Here is a 22,215-nt window from a genome sequence, read left to right on the forward strand (position 1 = left end):
CACCAGCATAGGTCCAGAACCATCCCCGAGCTCCATCCACCAGTCCTCCTTCAAAGTGTAGGCGGGGGTTGGCATTGCCCACGTACAATTGATCGTACCCAAACTGGTGGGCAAACCTGCAAGGGATATACGGCTCGAGGTAGCACACAGAACCTGTGCGTAGGATGTGATACCCCGGTCGAATGTTTACCAACCATCGGAATGCGCCACGAGGAAGAGCCGAGCGATGGTCCGCCGTCGGCGCATCCCTAAGAGACTCGCCGTATCTTCCTCAGCTGAAGTAGGGGAAGAAGCAACGAAAATTGTAGTGGACAAAGTGGGAGAGCGTCTTCCGCGCATCGGGAATGTCTTTACACTTCCAAGAGCACCTTTCCAAACGCTCAAGGAACAGAACGAACCTGTCTCCTTGAAGAGTCGCGGGAGCGCTCATCAAACACTCACAGTGGTAAACAAACCACACCATCAAGTAAGTGTACGGCAGTCCTACTCTGGGATTGAGGGTCCTGACGACTTCCCCTTCCCCTTCGTCGACAGTTGACACACGGCAGAACTGGGCCGTCAGCGTGCGGAGTCCTCGATGGATACACGCTATAGTCGCCGACACCAAAGAATAGGACTTCCCGTGGGCTAAGCAAACCGCAGGATACACCACCTCCACCGGGAGCGCCTCAAAGGAATGAGTGGGGACCACGCACCTCTTCAGCCACAACATGAGGTACCCCGCGAACAGAGCCTTCCCAGAAATAGGGGACATGGCCTGGTGGTGAAACGAATGGAAGACCGTTCCAGATTTGAACCCGCCCTCATCATGATCGAGAGCTATAGTGGCTTCCTCTTCAGCCATCCTCCTTTCCACTTCAGCCTGGTCGCACCCGCCTAGAGGAAGAGCAGGATTCCCCTTGACATCGTTCCCAGGGAACAGATAGTCAGCCCAATTCTTGTGACTGATTCCTGGAGTCCTCTTCTTCTTCCCCTTGTGATCCCTAGCCCCCAAGGTGCTGAGGCAGATGTGATAATGGCAGAGCAACTCCCACAGAGTTTCTACTACCAAGTGAGAACAGTCGGAAAGTTGGTCGATCTCATCTTGGTCTGGGATGTACTCCTCGTAAGGGAAGTCCTCCAGAGGAAGCCCTGACACGTCATATATCTCGTGAGGGGACATACCGAGTTCGCCGTTGGGGGTGAAGAAGGTCCTGCTTTCCGCACAGTACAGTTCCAGGATGTTGTGGAACTGAGAGGCGTTAATCCTCAAACCATGTCGAGTGGCTTGGATAGCCGCATACAGCTCCGAATTCCTGAGGTCAGAATTCTCAGCCAAGATGCAATCAGTGATCTTGGACCACCAAGTATCTCTACCCGGCACAGAATATACCCACCCCGGGGCTCTGAAGTCCTTTGGGGGAAAACTCCCACCTACTCGCAAGAAGCGGTGACGGAAAGTCTCTGCTACCGCCGTCGACTCCCCTGCAGGCGGCTCATTGGACAATAGGCCAGGGCGCAGACCCGTCACGCGCTTACATGAGCCCTCCACCCCATATCCCGCCGTGGAGCCTGTAAAGACACCACAGGTGACCCCGTCCTGAGTGGGGGTCAAGTCCCAGTTCATCACTCGAGGGACCGCGAAAGACCGTAGCCCGACTATCGAGAACCCCCTCGGCATGATGGGAAGGTAATAGTGAGTCCCCTCCACTATACGCAACCATCTGCTCTCCTTGACCAACAGAGCGGAAGGATCGGTGACAGAATCACCAAACAAAAACTGAGGCTTCGGCAGTTCCGCCCTGGGCACCGGACCCAAGGAAGGAAATCGGGGAGGCGCTGGATTACCTTCACCTCCGGCGAAACCGGTGGCCACGCCCTTTAGGAGGACTTGGTCGGAAAAGGTCACTGCAAAACAAAGTCAAGAAAAATCAGGAGGCAGATGTAGATCCGCCTGTTAAGGAGCAAAATGCGCCCGACAAGACGAGACTCGCTTGCATAAGTCACGTTCGCCTTTACCAGACGAAAGTCGAACTCGCCTGTCAGAAGACGAGTTCACTTTCGCCTAATAGAGACCATTCTCGCCTATAAAGGTTGGAATCGCCCAACGCGGATGAAGGTAAAATCCGCCTGAAAAGGGGCGGTTTTTACCAAAATCACGGGGACTGCCTAACCCACCAAGGCAAAATGAGCAGCACTCATCTTCCTAGCACGACGGCGATGACCAACACGAGAATATTAAATCAAACTTTCTCAACTTACCCGAGCGCGCCTCAGGCACATCAGCGGTCATACCAACGGACAGGCGATCGGAGTAGCGTCCGGGACCCTTTCCCTTCACTTTACACCTCTTGGATTTCGGCGCCATTGAAACGAAGCGGGAATTCTTTCTCTTTTGGGAGATTTTCGCACACAGTAACTTTCAAAAAGAGGAAAAGGACGAAACATATTTAAAGGCGAAAGGGTTTGCGTGGCTCTGATGGCATTTGTAAAGCGAGACACTCGCGTTCAAGAGACGTGGCCACGATCGAAATCGACGGCCCAGATTGTCCTTCACAACTCGTTCTACAGTTGCGAAAGGGTCATTGAAAAGGGGAACAGGCCGGTCAAAGCCCGAAACCCGAACCAAAACCCACGACTTGATCTAACGGCCGGGTTCGAAAACCACGGCCACGATGCGTCGTGGGGCGAAACACACGAAGCTGACATCATGTTGTCAAGTCACGATCACCACGACCCGACGAGACCGCGCCGCCTTAGCTGGGAAGCACGAAGCCCTATCGGCAAACACGTGGCTCATCTCCCATCAGATTTGGTTGGGGGGGGGGGTCTCGCCTGCGAATACTTGGCCCGATCCCACGAGTCGCACGAAATTTGGCTCTCAAAGACTAATTTCGCCTTGACGATTCATTCGCCATTAAAGGTAAAATTACAAACAAAGCCAATAGAATGACCTCGCTTAAACGGTTAAACCCACGCCTCAGACGGCTAAGGGTTAGAGCAGAAATCTTAGCATTAAGCCTAAGAGAAACTGTTCAGCAACTCATCATACTGAGGGGAATAGTATGGCTAGCCCGATTCAAACGGTAATCGGTAAAGGCACATCAAACCCGTTGATAGCTGAGGGTTTGCTAAAAATCCTAAAAGAAATCAAATGCGCTTGCTTCGCCAAGAATTTCTTCGTTCAAAGTATTCCAGACCACACGCAAGCCAGTTTAGGTCTGAAAACTTTGAAGGGGGTCTTGTAGACGGTAAAAAATACCTCCGTGAACTTGTAAGAAATCCGCCTGTAAGGGGAAGTCGCCCAAAGCCACGCGAATTCACCCTTTATCACGCAGACCCAAGTCTGCCTGCGCACCTGAGCTCGCCTGCAAACCCAGTTCGCCTGCTAGCTCGCCTGTAGACCCAAGTCCGCCTGCAGTCCCAAACTCACCTGCAGACCCAGTTCGCCTGCAAGCTCGCCTGCAGACCCAAGTCTGCCTGCAGTCCTAAGCTCGCCTGCAGACCCAAGCTGCAGACTCGCCAGCTCACTGTCAACTGCCCACTTGGAGTATGGGAACAGTTACATCAGTGGTCAAATCCCACAAATCAAGGGAGAGGGCACAATACTCCAGGCCCGTCAGATGGCCGTCCACAGTACGAATGAGCGGACAGGCGCCGAAACAGCCTGCACCCTCATAAATGCGGCTCACCTCAGTTGTCCAAGCAAGAGGACGAGAGCCGCCGGCGCTCGGTGGTTGGTCAGATCCACGCAAGCATCTGACAGCCGTTGTCACGCATACGAGGAGGGGCTTTCCCACTCTTAAGAAACGTGATGCAGAGCACAGCTCTTCGAATGACCGCTGACGGTACGAAGGAACAGCGGGACGTCTCCGAACAATGTATGGTCACATCCCATAATTCAAGGAGTGGTCAAGCTGTCCTTCTTCCATTTAAAAGCCTCTTCCAGCACACTGGAGGGGAGGTCGCAAAACTTGGAGAAAAGTAGTTGAGACCAAGCTGTTAGCAGATCCTTGCATTACAGCGCCACTGCCTAGTTCTGAGCTCCGATCGCTGGCGAACTAAGCAGACCCGAACTTCATCGACTCGAGCTTCTACTATGAACTGAAGCTCTCCAGCAGCCTCGATCGAACGGTCCAAGGGAAGCAGACTCGACACGAGCATCGAGCGAAGCATCCTATAGCCACCTAAAGTCCCCACACAAAACAAAGAGGGCATTCCCTCTGCTTCTGTTGTAAACATTTGATTATTAGTTTGTAATAAGCTTTCTTATTAATACAAACGAAACTCCCTATTTTCGGGAAATCAAATTTACACCCTACAGTTACCAGCCAACGGTAACTTCGGCGGTCGATCACGACGGTCGACCGCGAGTGCCTGAGGAGAGAGAAAATTCTCTGGACATCAGCCGGTCGACCGCGAGAATCTCTGGACTTCATCCGGTCGACCGTCACATTCGACCACGAGCCACCAAAACACAAATTAAGTCTCTAGACTCAAGGCAGTCGACCGCGAATAGATACAAGAAATTTCCAGGTTTGAAACAGTTTTTATAATTTTAAAACCCTATTTAAAAATATCAAATAAATTCACAAAAATATAAAACTTTAGAAAATGATTATAGACATGATAATACACATGTTACAAAAACTGGTTTTCAAAAAGCATCTCCCAAATAAGAAATCTTCTCATTTTACAAAATAGTCCAAAACATATAAATGTAAAAACACTTGTTTTTAACATTGGACATAAACCATGTTTTGAAACTCTATAAATTGATTTTATAGACTTAAAGAAAGATATAAACTATTGTTATGAAGTCTATAAACAATGAATACAATATTTTTACAAATACAATATAATATGAAACATATGAGTATGTATATGAATATATATTTGTTTCATATCTATGAAATTAAACCAAAACAACTTATCCACATAGAAAATGAACATGTATAAACACTGGAATTTGTTTGTAAAAACTTTATTTGTGGATAAAACCAAAAAAACCAAGATGTGTATATATATAACTATATATATATACATAGAAACCAATAAAATGTGTGTGTATATGATTGAGCTTAAAGTACTTAATACACATAATATAAACTTCTAAACTAGATTACCCAAGCTATAGGTCTTCAATAAGTTCGACTTGGTACACTTGCGGATGAAGCTTGAACTTGGATCTTCAACTTGAATTGCGTAGCTTCACTCCACTATTCTGCTAACCTCCATTGGATTTGATCGTGAATGTTCAATTTCTTTCATCCTCCGACTTATTGTTTGTCTATAATAAATAGATAAGCACAAACACTAGACAAACAACATTAGTGGTAAATTATTTGTTAAACATCATCAAAACAAAGAGGCCAACAAAAACTGTTTCTAAATATATAATCTGATGAGTTGCCATCTTCATCTAGCCAGACAAGCCGACACCCTAGTGTCGAAACGAGGATCGGTGCTAATCGACAAGAGACATCCTGACCTCCCAGATGAGTCGACATCTCAACCGACGGGAGAGATAGCTAGAGATCATCTAGCAATCCGGTTCAGCTGACCAGATGAGTCGATATTTATCAATGTCAAAACGAAAGGCGGTACTAGTCGGCCCTCTTGCAGCAGGCAACTCGCCAAGAGCCTAGTCGACCCAGTCAAGTTGATAGTCCTCCATGTCGACTCGAAAGGCTAGATGAGTCGTCACCCGACTCCATTCAGCCAGCACTCCTCGAGTCATCACTCCTCTCCTCGAGTTGACTCTCCTCATGAGTCCCATCATGAGGGACATTGCTTCTCAACGAAGCTAGAAGATAACTTCATCAGAGCTTATCCATCCTGACAACAAGCCATACCATGTCTACTCAAAGACCATGCGTCATCATGCCGCTTATCAGCCCACATCCCATCGATCTCTCCTCAAATCGAGGTCGAAGTGATCGTCCTCCTGTCGCCAGCCAACACATGTAGAGCAAAGGATGACTCACCTTCCAGCTCATACTTTATCACCGTCATTTGCATGGCCGAAGTGACCAATCTACCATTGACATCTTCTTTATATACAGATGCTATCCGCCATAGCCAAAGGTGGGTGATCTAAAGGTTCAAAAATCTAAATTCTCCTCCTGACCTAAATCTCAGAGATCATCATCTCTAATACACATATCATAAGAACACATAGTTCTATTACTCTACTCAAGCTCAAGTTCATTAACTGACTTGCTCGTCTGAGGTACCACGAGGAAATCACCACCCTGACCTCTCATGGACTTCTTCTGTGTAGATCGTTCACTCTAACTCAGTGGCCAAGATATAAAGTTGGGGAAGGAAGCGGCCCCCTTCATCATTTTTCATCACTCCGCAACCATCCTATTCTGGATTATTCTGTGTGATCCGAGCATTAACAGCTTAGATATGAATATGATAGGTTATACTTGTCTTAAATAACTTAATAATCAATGTTTAAGAAATTTAGTGATTCTAAAATTTAAATAGGAATTACTTAGTAGATTCAATTCAAGATTACTAATTTCATAGCTTGATTTTCTTTAGTCTTTTATTTGCTTTCCTCTCTTGGTATTCCTCTTCTTCTTATTTTAGCCCTTTTATTTTCATTAAAGCAGCAACCAACCAATCTCTACTCTCACTTTTCGATCACATTTTAAGAACCACCTTAGGACCTTTCTTAGAGCACACCTTTCTCGTGGATCGATACTTACATGCTACGCACACATAGTTATGCACTTGTAATACTTTTATTTAGAACACATCAAATTTGCTAGGGTGGGTGCTTATATGTAGGAACTTTCTACTTTAGTTCTTTGATTTGTGTGCTAATTATGAAGGATTAAAATTAAAGCAGAAGATTTGCTTCAAGAGAGGCCAACCTCTTGCAAAGGTGAGTTCTTTTGTGATTTTTAATTTCACTCTCTAGTTAGGATTATCGTAATTAGTGATAATTAGATTAAAAAAAACTTTTTCTTGTTGACCATAATAAAATTCATCATTAACTTAAACAACTATTAAACAAGATAATAATTGGAATAAGAGCTCCCTTTACTTAAATGGTCTCGGACCTCCCTCTAGTCCTATTCTAACCTAGCTAACTGATTAAGTAAACTTTGATTTGGTTACTAAAGAAATTTTTGTTTAGAAGATGTCAAGTGCAGTTTAGGCTTTACCCTAAAAATTAGGGGTGATTGACTAAGTGGTTTGTCTTTTGATTTATTTAGTTAGGTTTTTCTTATTTTCCCTCTCTTTTTCTTTTACAAAAACCTTTTACATCTTTTTGGTTTCCCAAAAACAAATAAAAAAAATTACTTATTATTATATGCAAGTTTAGATCATGGATAATATAAAATATTTAGTTCATGTTAAATTTAAATCAAAAGAAATGGCTAATCTTGATCCACCAATTCCTTAGGATATGTATTATCCTATTAGGAATGTAATTCAATTTTGTATTAGACTTCCTAATGTTAATGGTGCTGATTATGAGTTTAGACCTTACTTCATAAACTAGCTTCCCAAATTTTTAGAAAATGACTCTAAAGATGCTTATATGTTTATATCCGAGACTATGAAAGTATATCTTATGATAAAAATTAAAGAGTTATTTGAAAATGCACTTAAGCTTTGTTTGTGCCCTTTGCTCTGAAGGATAAGACTAAGAAATGACAGTATAACTTGCCTATAAATTATATCTCCACTTGATATGAATTTGTTACCATTTAAAAAAAACTTCCAAATTTATAAAATAGTAAAGCCTAGGAACAACATTTAGAATTATAAGATAATCTCTGGGAAATCATTCTGTAAGTATTTTCAATAGGTTTAAGGATCTTATCATCCAATGTCCTTATCATGGTTTAGAAAAGTATCATTTATGCCAAATTATCTATAAATGATTGGATTATTCTTTAATGACATCCTTAGAATATATGTGTCAAGGGAATTTTGTGGAAAAAATGCTAATAAAACTTGAGAATTTTTTAAAAACTTATCTGAGAAAATCATGCAATGAGAACACTATGATGAAAGAGCAACTTCATCAGTTACCATAATCAAATGCAGTGGTTTCACCTTAGAGTAAAACATAGCCTCTGAAGCTAAGATGACTACAATCTTATGTTAGTAAAAGGTTTAAAAATCAAAGATCGAGCCGCCGCTCATATAAAATAAGTTTCTTCTGTATGATGTCATAATTATTTGTCTTTGTCTCAAGTCTTTTAAATAGCAATTAACACATATTACAATAAAATAAATAAAATTATATATTTACTATGTTTTTTCCATGTGCTGATGGAGTGTCAATCTTGTGCTCCGTTAACGGTCCGAATAAGATAAGTCTTTTGCTAGTTAACGATCTCTGATCTCTCTAAAGATTGCATAGTCTTCTTTAGATGAAGAGATGCTAAGTGGCTAAAATCCAAGAAAATTGAGTTCAGATACCAAGTCTCAAGTGCCCTAAAAATGAGCACTCTCCTTTCCTCTTAAAAGATAAGATTAGAGAGAGTTGATTGCCCTTAAATATAGATTAAGTGGGCAATTAACTTAGGAGATAATGGGGAAGAGCCATTTCTTTAAAAATAGCTTTTGAAATGGTCAATGGTGAAGTTCACCAATAACAATCATGGGCAACAGATTGTGCAAAGCCTATTTTCTTTGGAACGTGGGTGGCGTGGCTGTAGGTATTAAAAATTTCCCTTATCCTAAAATTTAGAAGTTCGCCTGTAAGACTTCGCCTGCATGCTCAAGATCGCAAGAACAAAACCCATTTGGCTTGTTCGCTTGCATCAAACAAGCTAAGTCAAGCTCGCCTGAATGCTTGACTTCGAAGGCGAAGCGAAGTTTGCCTACGCAATGGAGTTCACCCAGAAAGAACTGAGCTCGCCTGAATGTTCAGTTCGCCAGCTTGCAAATTAGCTCACCTGAATGCTTAGTTCGCCCGCACGAACTAAGCTCGCCTGCAGGAGGTTCACATGCACGAACCAAGCTCGCCAACAGGGTCTAAGGTCACCTAAACACTTTTGAGGTTCGCCTGACAACCTCGCCTATTCGCCTAGCTCGTCTGCAAGCTTGCCTGAGCATTTAACTCGCCCGCAAGCTCGCCTAGCTCGCCCACTAGGCTAGCTCGCCTGCTAGCTCGCCTAAGCGGTTAAAACCACTTACTTGAATTGTAGGAGTGGTTACGCCCGCTTTCCACAATCCAAGGGGTCGGTTACAACTGATCCTCTCTATAAAAAGCCACATTCGGCTACTGAGAGGGGGTGGGGATTTTGAAATCAGAGATCTTGGAATATGGCTCTCGTGATATTGGATTAATCTCAATCTTGAGATCTAATTCTTGGCTCTTTGAAAACTCTTACATTTTGGCCTTTTGGGATCAAAATCTCTTTGGCATTCGGTCTTTTTGGGTGATAAAAAGAACCAAACTTTGCCTATTTTGAGCATTCGGTCTTGATTTCAAGCTTGGGTATTCGAACTCAATCAACAGAACTTCTACCACGCTCTGAAGTTTATTCCCAATCTCGATCAATTCTTCCAAGGGAAGCAATCTCAACACAAGCATTCGAGGGAGGCATCCTATCGCTACCAAAGAACCCATGTTAAATAAGAAGATATCAAATAAACTCTCTTCGCTTCTATGTAAAAGTTATTCTGATTTGTAATAACTATATTTTATTAATACAAATTTGAGATTATATTTTATAACAAATAGAAGATGGCAACCACAGTGGGAGAGACCATTACTTCTAACGAAATGGTGGTGGCGTAATTCGATGAAATTGCGGTGGGGACGACTGTGGAGTCCCTCATAATTAAGTTCGACCAGGATAAGTATGAGGAGTACTTATTCTTGTTTTCGTCGAAAGTTATTTTTATTGTGGAATCCATTAAAACTTCAACGCTTATAATAAATTTAAAAGAAATAGCCTTTTCATAAGACTTCACTTACACAATGAACAAAAAAATTATAACTTCCTAGAAAATAACACAGAAATTGTTTATCAACTCCTGCTTTTGTGGGATTTTTTTTTGTGTCGGGGGTGCATTAGCCCGTGGACCACCGATTCACGGAATCTGATTGAATCGTGAAGGTTTTTAGGTATTCTTCTTCGTTTATCGAAGTAAGAATCTTAAATGAATATCTTATCGGTGTAAGATGTTCACTCTTTCAAAGATCAAGTCGGAGCTTAGATCTCTAGGAATCGCCAAAAGTTTCTTAAAGTGTTTGTGAAGAATGAAGACTCTCTCCTTCTTGCTCAAAATCACCAAATACTCAAGTCTTTCTGCTCTCCCCCCGACTCTCTTTGCTTGGGAAGGTATTTATAGGGATAGGGGTCCATAATTGTTGAAATGGGAGTAAAACAACTGATCATCGTCATTTTCATTGGGCGTGACAGTCGTCACTATCGCGGCTAAAGAAATAGTTCCAGCCTGTCTTGTAACCGCCCGCCTCTGCATTTAGTGGGTGATTTTCGTGGGTAGTGGGCATGATTTTTGCTTGTAACTACTTCCCCCATATTTATAAGTGATCCCCAGTAATTAATAAGCCATATGGACCATATAAAACTTAAAAAAATTATCAAAAACAATGTTTCCAGCTTCTCAGTGTGCGCGACAGTCGTAACTATCGCGCACCTCCGAGACAGTTTATGTTGTCTCGGGTATTTTGACTCTAACTTCCTCATCCAATATCAGAATCAAGTAATCTAAGATGCATTGGAAATCTAACGAATAGATATACAATTTTTGTCTTCTGGGTTTCTTCAGATTTAGATCGTTTCATGGCTTAAATGTATGAGACATCGCCGTGACAGTTACGACTATCGCGCACCTCCGAGACAGTTTGTGTTGTCTCGGGTATTTTATCTCTAACTTTATCGTCCAATCTTGGAATTAGGTGATTCAAGATGCATTGGAAATCTGACGAAGAGATATTCAACTTTTGTTTTTTGAGTTTCTTTATATTTGGATCATATCATGGCTTAAACGTGCAAGACATTGTTGTGATAGTTACGACTGTTGCACACCTCTGAGATAGTTTGTGTTATCTTGGCTATTTTGGCTCTAACTCCCTCATCTAATCTCAGAATTAGGTGATCCAAGATGATTTGGAAATATGATGAAGAGATCTACAACTTTTGTTTTTTTAGTTTCTTCATATTTGGATCGTATCATGGCTTAAATGTGCAAGACATCACCATGATAGTTACGACTGTCGCGCACCTCCGAGACAGTTTGTGTTATCTCGGGTATTTTGGCTCTAACTCCCTCGTCCAAAATCAAAATAAGATGATCCAAGATGCATTGGAAAGCAGACGAAGATATCTACAACTTTCAATAGGCAAGACACTCATGGAGTGTGCGAGACACACATAGTACTTCGCCCTTTGTGGACGAAGCACAACTCTCGGCTGAGTCGTTCTTTCATCATTTCGTGTGTTTCGTAGACTCGTACACTTCGTTGAATTACTTCATTTATTTTTTTAGATCCTCTATGGTATTAGATAATCTCTTTTGACTCAGATAATCCTTCTTGACTCGAGCTGTATTTAGATACATATAGGCATTTTTAGACAACTACAGATACCCCCTCCAAAGTGTTTCAGTCTCATTCTTTTATAAAGGGGTCTGGGACACTTTGGATAAGATAGGCCCTATGAATGGATTCAATTCTTGTCTTCTTACTCTTTCAGTCTACTCAGTGCTTTGTAGAATAGCTAAAATTCTTCCGGTGCTACGTTTATCGTTTGACCGTTGTCGAAATATTAAACTAAAACTGATGTTTTGATTTGTGAATTAGCTCTTATCATTGAACCGATGTTAAACTGGTTGTCTTCATCGGGAATTCATATCTAGATCGTAATTAAACTTGGAAATTTTTTTCTTAGCCTTATTTTGGTTAAAATCATTAACGCGTTGACCGGCGTCAATCTTCACTGTAACGCATTGACCGGCGTTAACATAGTTTATACTCGTGTGTTTACCGAAGTCTACACAGTTTAAGTTTTGGAGCATGGTGGTCCTGAGTGTCGAGGCTGCAAAATCAATTATTTAGGTCGGTTCATTTGCAGGTATGGAATTTATCCTGAGTTTGTCGGATAATCAAGTCACGTTACCAACTAATGAAGCTGGTGCGTCAACGACTACCACATTTATAGGATTTTTGGCAAACCCTCAGCGATCAACGGATTTAATAAACCTTTACTGACTACCGTTTGAATCGAGCTATCATATAGATTGTTTAAGTTCGTTCTGCATGTAACGTTATGCTAAGAGAATAAACTCTCTTAGACTCGGTTCTATGATGTTGAATACATAGCCTTGGTCGTTTTTACGGGAACGGACTACCCGGCAACCCGTATTAGGCGTAGACTTATCTCTAATAAAAGATTGAGATAATGTCCCCCACGCATAAAACATGGATTTAAAAATATTGATGGGTTACGTCTTTTTGGTGAAAAGATGAACCCGACACTAGAGAGGAAGAATTTTATATTCTATCTCTTGGTATCTTTTTTGTTGGTAGAGATGAACCTAATGCCGGAGAAGAAAAATTTTATATTCTATCTTCTGATCTCTTTTTTGTTGTTAGAGATGAACCTGATGCTGGAGAGGAATAATTTTATATTCTATCTCCTGGTCACTTTTTTGTTGGTAGAGATAAACCTGATGATGAAAAGGAAGAATTTTATATTCTATCTCCTGGTCTCTTTTTTGTTGGTAGAGATGAACCCGATGATGGAGATGAAGAATTTTATATTCTATCTCCTGCTGCAAAAGAAACTCAAAGTAGAATCTCCACTTCTTGAATCTGAAGGGTAAAACTAAGAGTGGGATCTCCACTCCGAGAATCGAGAAGATTTAGATAACCCTAACTGTTAAAAGGTTTGATTATCTAATCTAAAAGTAGATTTCTCATTTATCAAGATAGAATTTCAACTTTGGTCCTAACTTGTTTAAAGGTTAGACCGAGTGAGGAATGTGTGGAAACCTTTCATTTATTAAGAGGTGATTTGGTTCTAACTGTTTAAAGGTTTGACAAAATAGGAGTTTGAGACAATCCTAATTGTCAAAAGGTTTGATCGTTAAATTTGTGGACCTCTTGTTCATGGAAGGAATCGAGAGGAGATTTTAGCTTTTGCCCTAACTGTTTAAAGGTTTGACCAAATAAGAAGTTTAAGATGATCCTAACTGTTAAAAGATTTGATCATTCAATTTGTGGACCACTTGTTCATGGAAGGAATCGAGAGGTGATTTTGTCTTTGGCCCTAACTGTTTAAAGGTTTGACCAAATAAGAAGTTTGAGACGATCCTAACTGTTAAAACATTTGATCGTTCAATTTTTGGACCTTTCATTCATAGAAAGAATCGAGAGGAGATTTTGGCTTTGGCCCTAACTGTTTAAAGGTTTGACCAAATAAGAAGTTTGAGGACGATCCTAACTGTTAAAAGGTTTGATCGTTTAATTTTTGGACCTCTCGTTTAAGGAAGGAATCGAGAGGAGATTTTGGCTTTGGCCCTAACTGTTTAAAGGTTTGACCAAATAAGAAATTTGAGACGATCCTAACTGTTAAAAGGTTTGATCGTTCAATTTGTGGACCTCTCGTTCATGGAAGGAAAGGTTTGATCGTTCAATTTGTGGACCTCTCGTTCATGGAAGGAATCGAGAGGAGATTTTGGCTTTGGCCCTAACTGTTTAAAGGTTTGACCAAATAAGAAGTTTGAGGACGATCCTAACTGTTAAAAGGTTTGATCGTTTAATTTTTGGACCTCTCGTTCATGGAAGGAATCGAGAGGAGATTTTGGCTTTGGCCCTAACTGTTTAAAGGTTTGACCAAATTAGAAGTTTGAGACGATCCTAATTATTAAAAGGTTTGATCATTCAATTTGTGGACCTCTCATTCATGGAAGGAATCGAGAGGAGATTTTTGCTTTGGCCTTAATTGTTTAAAGGTTTGACCAAATAAGAAGTTTGAGACGATCCTAACTGTTAAAAGGTTTGATCGTTCAAATTGTAAGTGGTCCTCTCGTTCATGGAAGGAATCGAGAGGGGATATTGGTTTGACCCTAATTGTTTAATGGTTTGATCAAATAAGAAGTTTGAGATGATCCTAACTGTTAAAAGGTTTGATCGTTCAATTTGTAAGTGGTCCTCTCGTTCATGGAAGGAATCGAGAGGGGATTTTAGATTTGGTCCTAACTGTTTAAAGGTTTAACCAAATAAGAAGTGGGAGTAGGGTACAAATAACAGTGAGAATGTTAACTTATACAAATCACTCGGTGGGGGTTTGATAATCGCTATGGAATAGCAGATTGAAATTTTGGATGTTGTATTAGGACTTTAATAATGGGAGTGTTAAAGACTTAGACGCAGTGGGAGTTTGAATGTATTCAATCGTGAAGAATTTTGGTGGACCCATCGTTAATTAATTTGATCAATGAGGGATTTTCTGATGGAGGATCGTGAATCATTAAGCACTCTACAATTACTCCATGGGAGTTTTGAAAGGTAAGATTGCCCCGATGAAGTCATTGAGTTACATCTCAATGAAAGAGTACTCCGAAAGTCACAGTAAGAGGGTTTTAATCATCTTAAAAATGATTAAATAGCTATAGTGGGAGGTTCTTGATTATGATTAAGAATGAATTATTCTGATGATTAGTTTTCACCTAGAATAATCAATCGGTTTTGGGTTATTCTTAAAAATATCATGTGTAGTATTCTCCAGGAACTTCTCATTAGAATGAATTGAGGTATTCCACCCCCAGCTCTTTGGCAAATCTAAATCCAATTATACTCGACAATATTATCGGGTTATCCTTAAGCATATCAAGAGTAATATTCTCCAGGAACTTCTCGTTGTTGGAAATAATGGAAGTAGTTTAACCTCGTATACCCGTCAGAGGAAAGTGAGAAGCAGTTTATACTCTTATACTCTTCGGAGTCCCATGGAGAAGCAGTTTATACTTGTGTACTCATCGAAGTTATATGGCATCCTTATTTGGATTGTTTTGCTGTTATGATACCGGAGTCAATTAAGGCTTGGATTTTGTTTTTGAGGCTAAAGCAAACCTTGGTGGGATGAAGAACCCTTTTGTGGTATACACAGTAGTTTGGATCTGTAATCCTCTTAGCTCCCTCATTATCTTTAATATGTGGTAGCTCAATTTTGTCGTTGGCTAGGATGTTGAAGCCGTTGAGCTTGCTGACTAGACTCAGGAGGTTGAAGTCATTGAGCGGCGGCTAGATTCAACTACAACATTCTGAGTGCGGCGGCTAGATTCAACTCGCTGACTAGACTCAAGAGGTTGAAGTCGTTGAGCTTGCAATTCTCTTATTTGTTGAATAGCCAACTCCATTTCTGTCTTCATCTCAGCTCTAATTTCTTCAAGTTGCTTGGCTAGAGCTTCTTGAAGCATTTGAGCAAACTAATCAGGAGTGATTGTGAACACTTCTTTGGTTTGCCCCATGCTAGACATTGTATCATCAGAAGCGATCGCAGAACAAGTGTCCGAAAGTTTATCCTCTGACGACATTCCTTCATGTATTCTCTTGTAATCTCTATGTCTGATGGCTCCTAACTGGAGTCGAGACATCCGTTGAGCAATTCTTGGTTTGACTTTTTCTCCCAGAAAAAGTCAGGATTTGATTCACTTGAATGCCGCTTAGATTTTCCTTTATCAGCCACGTTGATGGTGACTTCAGGGAATTCGTCATCTTGGACAACTGATCTTCTTTTGCGGAAATGTCTCGTCTTGGGCTTTGACATTTTGGTGAAAAGCTTCTGGAACACTAAGACTCTTTGCGGGATAAGTTCTCACTTGGAGTAGTCACATTCTGATAGTACTACTCTAATGAATTGCTGACAGGAACAATAAGAGCTCGTTTCTCGGACAATCCTCTTTCGAGATTTGTTTACACCCCAAGCTTGACAGTACAGCTCATCGGTATGATTGCTGAAGCACCCTATCGTCTGTCGGTGTAACCTCCCAGGTATAATGCTGTCTTTTGGTGAACACGTCCTCTTCTAAAAATATAAAGTCTTGTTAGCATTCTCAGGAGTCGCACGTTTAGAACCACCCCTTTGCGGGTGTGGAGTCTTAACGGGCTTCTGAGCTTTAATATGAACTCCCAAATGGGTGGAAATCAGGATTTTCCTAACTTAGGATTGCTTTGTCCTAATAGGAGAACATTTATGACCCCCAACGTAAGAGTTTATTCGGGGTTCGTTCACCGGACCCAAGCGTTCCTTGACCGGGGCTTTAACTCGATTATCTGATAAAGGACCGAGGCGATCCTCTATCGTGATCTTGAATTTTGAGAGGTCAGGACTGACCCATGGCTTAACTGGTGACATAGCAGATGTGGATGTGGTAGACGAACCAAGAATGGATGTCGATGGAGTCGAAGGAGAGGCCTTGGAAGCCTTTCTTTGGCCGAGATAGTTACAACTGTATCGGGTATATCTCCCTTGTCCGAGACACTTGCAAGTGTCTCNCTCTTTGTCTGAGATAGTTGCAAGTGTCTCGGATACTACTGCTTTGTCCGAGACATTTGCAAGTGTCTCGGATACTGTTGCTTTGTCTGAGACAATTGTAAGTGTCTTGGATGAAGGATGTATTCTGGTGATGTTATTTTTGCTTAAGTTTGGATTTCGGGATCCAAACTTTGAGGTTCTTTGGTGATTCTTTAGACACCATTTCCTTCTTCCCTTCTTGTAATTGTTGACGAAGGGCACGGGCACGAGCGGCATTTGCATGATGCTTTTGTATGCGTTCTTTGAGGGTTAAACGAGCCATTTTGACGAGAATCCATTCCTCCGTAGTAAGTTTAGTAAAGATGTGAGTGGTTTGTTGTTGGGGCAACTGGACCACTTGATATTTCCTCAACTCTAGGTCCGAATAGTAACGAACACCATCGGTTTGTTCCAAAGACTTAGCCATTTGACGAGCGCAGCGCTGACGTTGTCTCTGATGAGACCTCTTCGTTAGTGCTGGTGGGCTTTGATTCAATGACTCCTTAACTAGAGAAGAGTCATTATGAGCAAAGATGTTGCGAGTAGAATGCTCAGCAACAATCGGATGAAAGTCTTCACCCATAGCATTCGACGGAGTTGAAAACTTGAAAACCTTCTTAGAAGATGAAATCTTCCTACATTTGCGAGGCGAGGAAGATTTTGCATATGAGGATGACAAATACTCCTCAAACTTCGTTTGGTCGATTTTGTACTCGACCGTGGATTCAACCAGGATCTTGATCGGCTGCGACATGATGGTCTCGGCAGAGAGACTGTTGGCTCACACTGTGATCACCAGTTTATTTTCGTTAAAAGTTATTTTCATTGTGGAATCCATTAAAACTTCAATCGCTTACAATGAATTTAAAAGAAATAGTCTTTTTATAAGACTTCTCTTACACAATGAACAAAAGAATTACAACTTCCTAGAAAATAATACAGAAATTGTTTATCAACTTCTGCTTTTGTGGGATTTTTGCCTGTGTCGGGAGTGCGTTAGCCTGTGGACCACCGATTCACGGATTCTGATTGAATCATGAAGGCTTTTGGGTATTCTTCTCCGTTTATCAAAGTAAGAATCTTAAATGAATATCTTATTGGTGTAAGATGTTCACTCTTCCAAAGATCAAGTCAGAGCTTAGATCTCTAGGAATCACCAAAAGCTTCTTAAAGTGTTTGTGAAGAATGAAGACTCTCTCCTTCTTGCTCAAAATCACCAAATACTCAAGTCTTTCTGCTCTCCCCCCGACTCTCTTTGCTTGGGAAGGTATTTATAGGGATAGGGGTCCATAATTGTTGAAATGGGAGTAAAACAACTGTTCATCATCATTTTCTTTGAGCATGACAGTCCTCACTATTGCGGCTAAAGAAATAGTTTCAGCCTATCTTGTAACCGCCCGCCTCTGCATTTAGTCGGCGATTTTCGTGGGTAGTGGGCATGATTTTCACTTGTAACTACTTTCCCCATATTCAAAAGTGATCTCTAGCAGTTAATAAGCCATGTGGACCGTATAAAACTTAAGAAAATTATCAAAAATATTATTTTTAGCTTCTCAGTGTGCGCGACAGTCGTAACTGTCGCGTACCTCCGAGATAGTTTGTATTGTCTCGGGTATTTTAGCTCTAACTTTCTCGTTCGATCTCAGAATCAGGTGATCAAAGATGCGTTAGAAATTTGATGAAGAGATCTATAACTTTTGTCTTTTGAGTTTCTTCATATTTGGATCGTATCATGGTTTAAATGTGTGAGACATCACCGTAACAATTAAGACTGTCGCGCACCTCCGAGACAGTTTGTGTTATCTCGGGTATTTTGTCTCTAACTTTCTCGTCTGATCATGGAATCAGGTAATCCAAGATGTGTTGGAAATATGACTAAAATATCTACAACTTTTGTCTTTTGAGTTTCTTTAGATTTGTATTGTATCATGACTTAAATGTGCAAGACATTGCTGTGATAGTTACGACTGTCGCGCACCTCCGAGACAGTTTGTATTATCTCAGGTGTTTTAGCTTTAACTCCCTCATCCAATCTTAAAATTAGGTGATCCAAGATATATTGGAAAGCTGATGAATAGATCTAAAACTTTTGTCTTTTGAGTATCTTTAGATTTGGATTGTATCATGGCTTAAATGTGTAAGACATCGCTACGACAGTTACGACTATCGCGCACCTCCGAGATAGTTTGTGTTGTCTCAGATATTTTGGCTCTAACTCCCTCGTCCGATATCAAAATAAGATGATCCAAGATGCATTGGTAAGCTAGTGAAGAGATCTACAATTCCCATAGGTGAGAAACTCATGGAGTGTGTGAGACACACATGGTACTTCATCCTTTGTGGGTGAAGCACAACTCTCGGCTGAGTCATTCTTTCATCGTTTCATGTGTTTTGTAGACTCGTACGCTTCGTCGACTTACTTAATTTATTTTTTAGCTCCTCTATGGTATTGGATAATCCAATTTGACTCAAATAATCCTCCTTGACTCGAGCTATATTCAGATACCTATAGTTATTTTTAGACGCCTACAATCCTCAGCTTCTTCTAGCGGCAAAGCATCTCGTGAATGTCGCAAAGTTGTATGTGTGGCCCATCCCTAAGCGGCTAAGGCCACCGCACCTGAAAGCTCTACTCGAGCAAACATTAAGGGTTCTACCTCCCCCAAGCCAATTGAGATCGATCAAAAGACCAAGAATGCAAGCCCAAGAGCTGCTCGATGGATTGTTAAGCAATCCACACAAACTCATGTTCTTGAGAAGATAACAGTTCGTGTCGGCACAGACCATACCTTCACCATCAATATGAACGCTCCTCTATCAAAGAGAGCCAAAAAATGGTGACGACAGGCTCTGGCTTACCACAAGGCACACGCCCTCATCTCCTATGATAGCCTGAATTATTATTCAGGCCTCAAAAGAGCTAATCAAGAACGCAAAGCTCTTAGTTTTGGCGAACTTGGTGTAGTTTCCAAAACTAGCGAACTCAGTGTTTCAAGCGAGCCTAGCAATGCAGGCGGGCTTTGCTCTACGAGCAAACTTCCCAATTCTGGTGAACTATGCGAAGCAGGCAAACCCACCAATTCAGGCGGGTTTGGCTTTACTGGCCACGTTCCAAATTCTGGCGAACTACATCAATCAGGAAAACCCACCTACTCAGGCGAGCTTTGTTCTACTGGTAAAGTTCCCAAATCTGGCGAACTACCCAAATCAAGAGAAATTCACATTTCAAGCGAAGGCCATCATGCAGGCAAACCTCGCCAAACTCGCTTGAAGGTGAGTCGTCGCCTGAAAGGCAAGGTAGTAGTTCGCCAAATAGGCAAACCTCGCCTGAACAAACAAGCGGCTGAGCTCGCCCAACAGGTGCAAGCTCGTCCAACTAGGCCACATCGCCTGTCAAGGTGAGTACGTCGGAATTTGACACTTAGAGATTTTTCTGAGTGTTCCTTCAATGGTTCTCTTGAACCATCTTTCCACATTTGCTCATCTGGTCCCTCTGTCACTGGGGGTTGTCACCATCAACCAACAAGGGATCTTAGAGAGCGTTTGACTTGTAAGCGCATGATTCACGAGGCGACTCCTCAGTTCCACTATGAACGGCTTATTACAGCAGTGCTCGCTGACTGCCTGTGTACCGAAACATCGAAACCATCAGTGTTTGAGAGGCTATCCCAGCTAATGGAAACAAGACCTCCTCTCCGAAGATGCAACCGTCAGAGGAGTCAAGCTGCTGATGACTTGGAACTCCCAGCCATAATGGTCAATGTGACGGGGAAGTCCAAGGCCAAGAATTCAGATTCTTCGGATCCTAAATTCTCACCGGGGTTGAAAAGCCTCCCGATCGAACGTGAAGGTGTATACCAACACACCCGCACTCAAACGGGGGCTGCCATTCTGTTTGATTACACGCGCTTAGTGCCCGTGTCTGATGACAATGATGATGATTGCTTAACAATAGCAACGTCTCAGGCCTCAAGCTTAGTTCAGGGCAGGCAAGTAAAGGTGCATATGGCCGAAGTTCCAGATGAAGTAGCCAGAAGGCTAGAGGAGCAACGAGCTGCAATTGCTAGGCAGCAAGCAACCATCGACTCCATGAAGAAGATGTTGGATCAACTTCTGAAGAAGAAGAAGAAGAAGAAAAGGAGGACTTCGCGAGCTTCCTCGAAATCCTCAAAGCACAAAGAGCAGGAACCCACTCCTCCTCACACAACAGAAGGAGAAGATGACCCTGGATGATCTTCAGACTGTTCATCCAAGTCGTCAGGAGGAGTGTCACGTGCTGCCAGCACTTCCTGAGACAAGAGGCTCAACGAATTCCAAAGTCAACTCGACGCCTTAAAGCTCCACAAGAATATGAACGAGCTGGGGATGGTTAGACCGAATGGGATACAGTCCCCTACCCGAAAAAATTTAAGCCTAGGAGCTTAGTCCAATTTGATGGTAAAGGGTCTCCCTCACAACACATCTACTACTTCCTATCTCAAACATGTTCTTATGGGGAATGATCCTATCCTCACTCGATTATTTATTAAAACCCTAAAGGGGGTGGCCTTTGAATGGTTCCGCAAGCTAGAACCAGGCTCCATCAAAACATGAGCTGATATGGAGAAACTTTTCATGGCCCACTTCTTCGATGATGACACGGAAGTGTTGATGGCCACTCTGGTAGCTGAAAAGTAGAGAAAAGGGGAGTCAATCATCGACTTCATGAAGAGATTCAGGAATCAGTCACTATATTATTGGGACCAGTCTCTGAAAACACCTTGATTGAGATGTGTCGCAACAACCTCTCGATCAACATCCTGTCCAAGGTTAGCACGGTGGAAACCCGAACTTGTAAAGAGCTTGTTCGCCAAGGTGAGCAAGTAGAAAACATGATCAAAAGGCTAGAATCTAAAGAACATCAATCAAGGAGAGGAGATTTAGAACCAAATACATCAAGAAAACCTCCTTGGTCAAAGGGGAAAGAGGTCATGGCTGTTGAGGCTACTCCAGCCCCCAAACTGGTTCAGAGACAAAAGTCTAACTCATCTGAGCCGCACCCTCAGACACAATACGACTTCTAAGAGGATCAAGTCATTGCTACCTTTGACACCCTCTTCAAGAGAAACAGGATAAAGCTTCTAGAGGTTAAGAAGCCTGAAGACTTAAACAAAACGGATGACCCGAATTACTATGCATACCACAGGATGGTTCATTATCCTACCTCTAAGTGTTATGTCCTCAAGAACAAGCTCCAAGCCCTTTATGACGCGGGAGTCTTAAAGAAGGAGAAGGTGCAGAAGAGAGTGACTACGAATATGGTCACTTTTAAATTCAAGACAGATCTCCCTGAAGTCCATGTGTCGGCAGGTGTCGTGCCTATTCCCAAAGCGGAATTGAAGATCATCAATACTGATGCTCACAACCAGCGAGAAAAGGGTTTGGTACCACATACATTGCCTTCAGGGAAAGTGATGTGGGTCCACCCTGATCTCCTCAACGACGAGCAATAGACTTCTAAGTCTTCGAAGAAGTCTAAAGGTAAGGTTAAACTCTGCAATGTTATTTTTGCAATTCCAGATGACAACAAGGTGGAGGTAGAAGCCCTTACCGATTCTGACGATGAGGTGGCCGCACTGGCTACCGGAGTAGGGAAGAACTTTACCAAGCACTACCCTCTAGTGATGAAAAATTTGGCAAGGCCACCGGCAGGACTGTCGCCAGTGGTTCA

This window comes from Asparagus officinalis, chromosome 1 (assembly GCF_001876935.1).
Source record: "Asparagus officinalis chromosome 1, Aspof.V1, whole genome shotgun sequence".
Taxonomy (NCBI): domain Eukaryota; kingdom Viridiplantae; phylum Streptophyta; class Magnoliopsida; order Asparagales; family Asparagaceae; genus Asparagus; species Asparagus officinalis.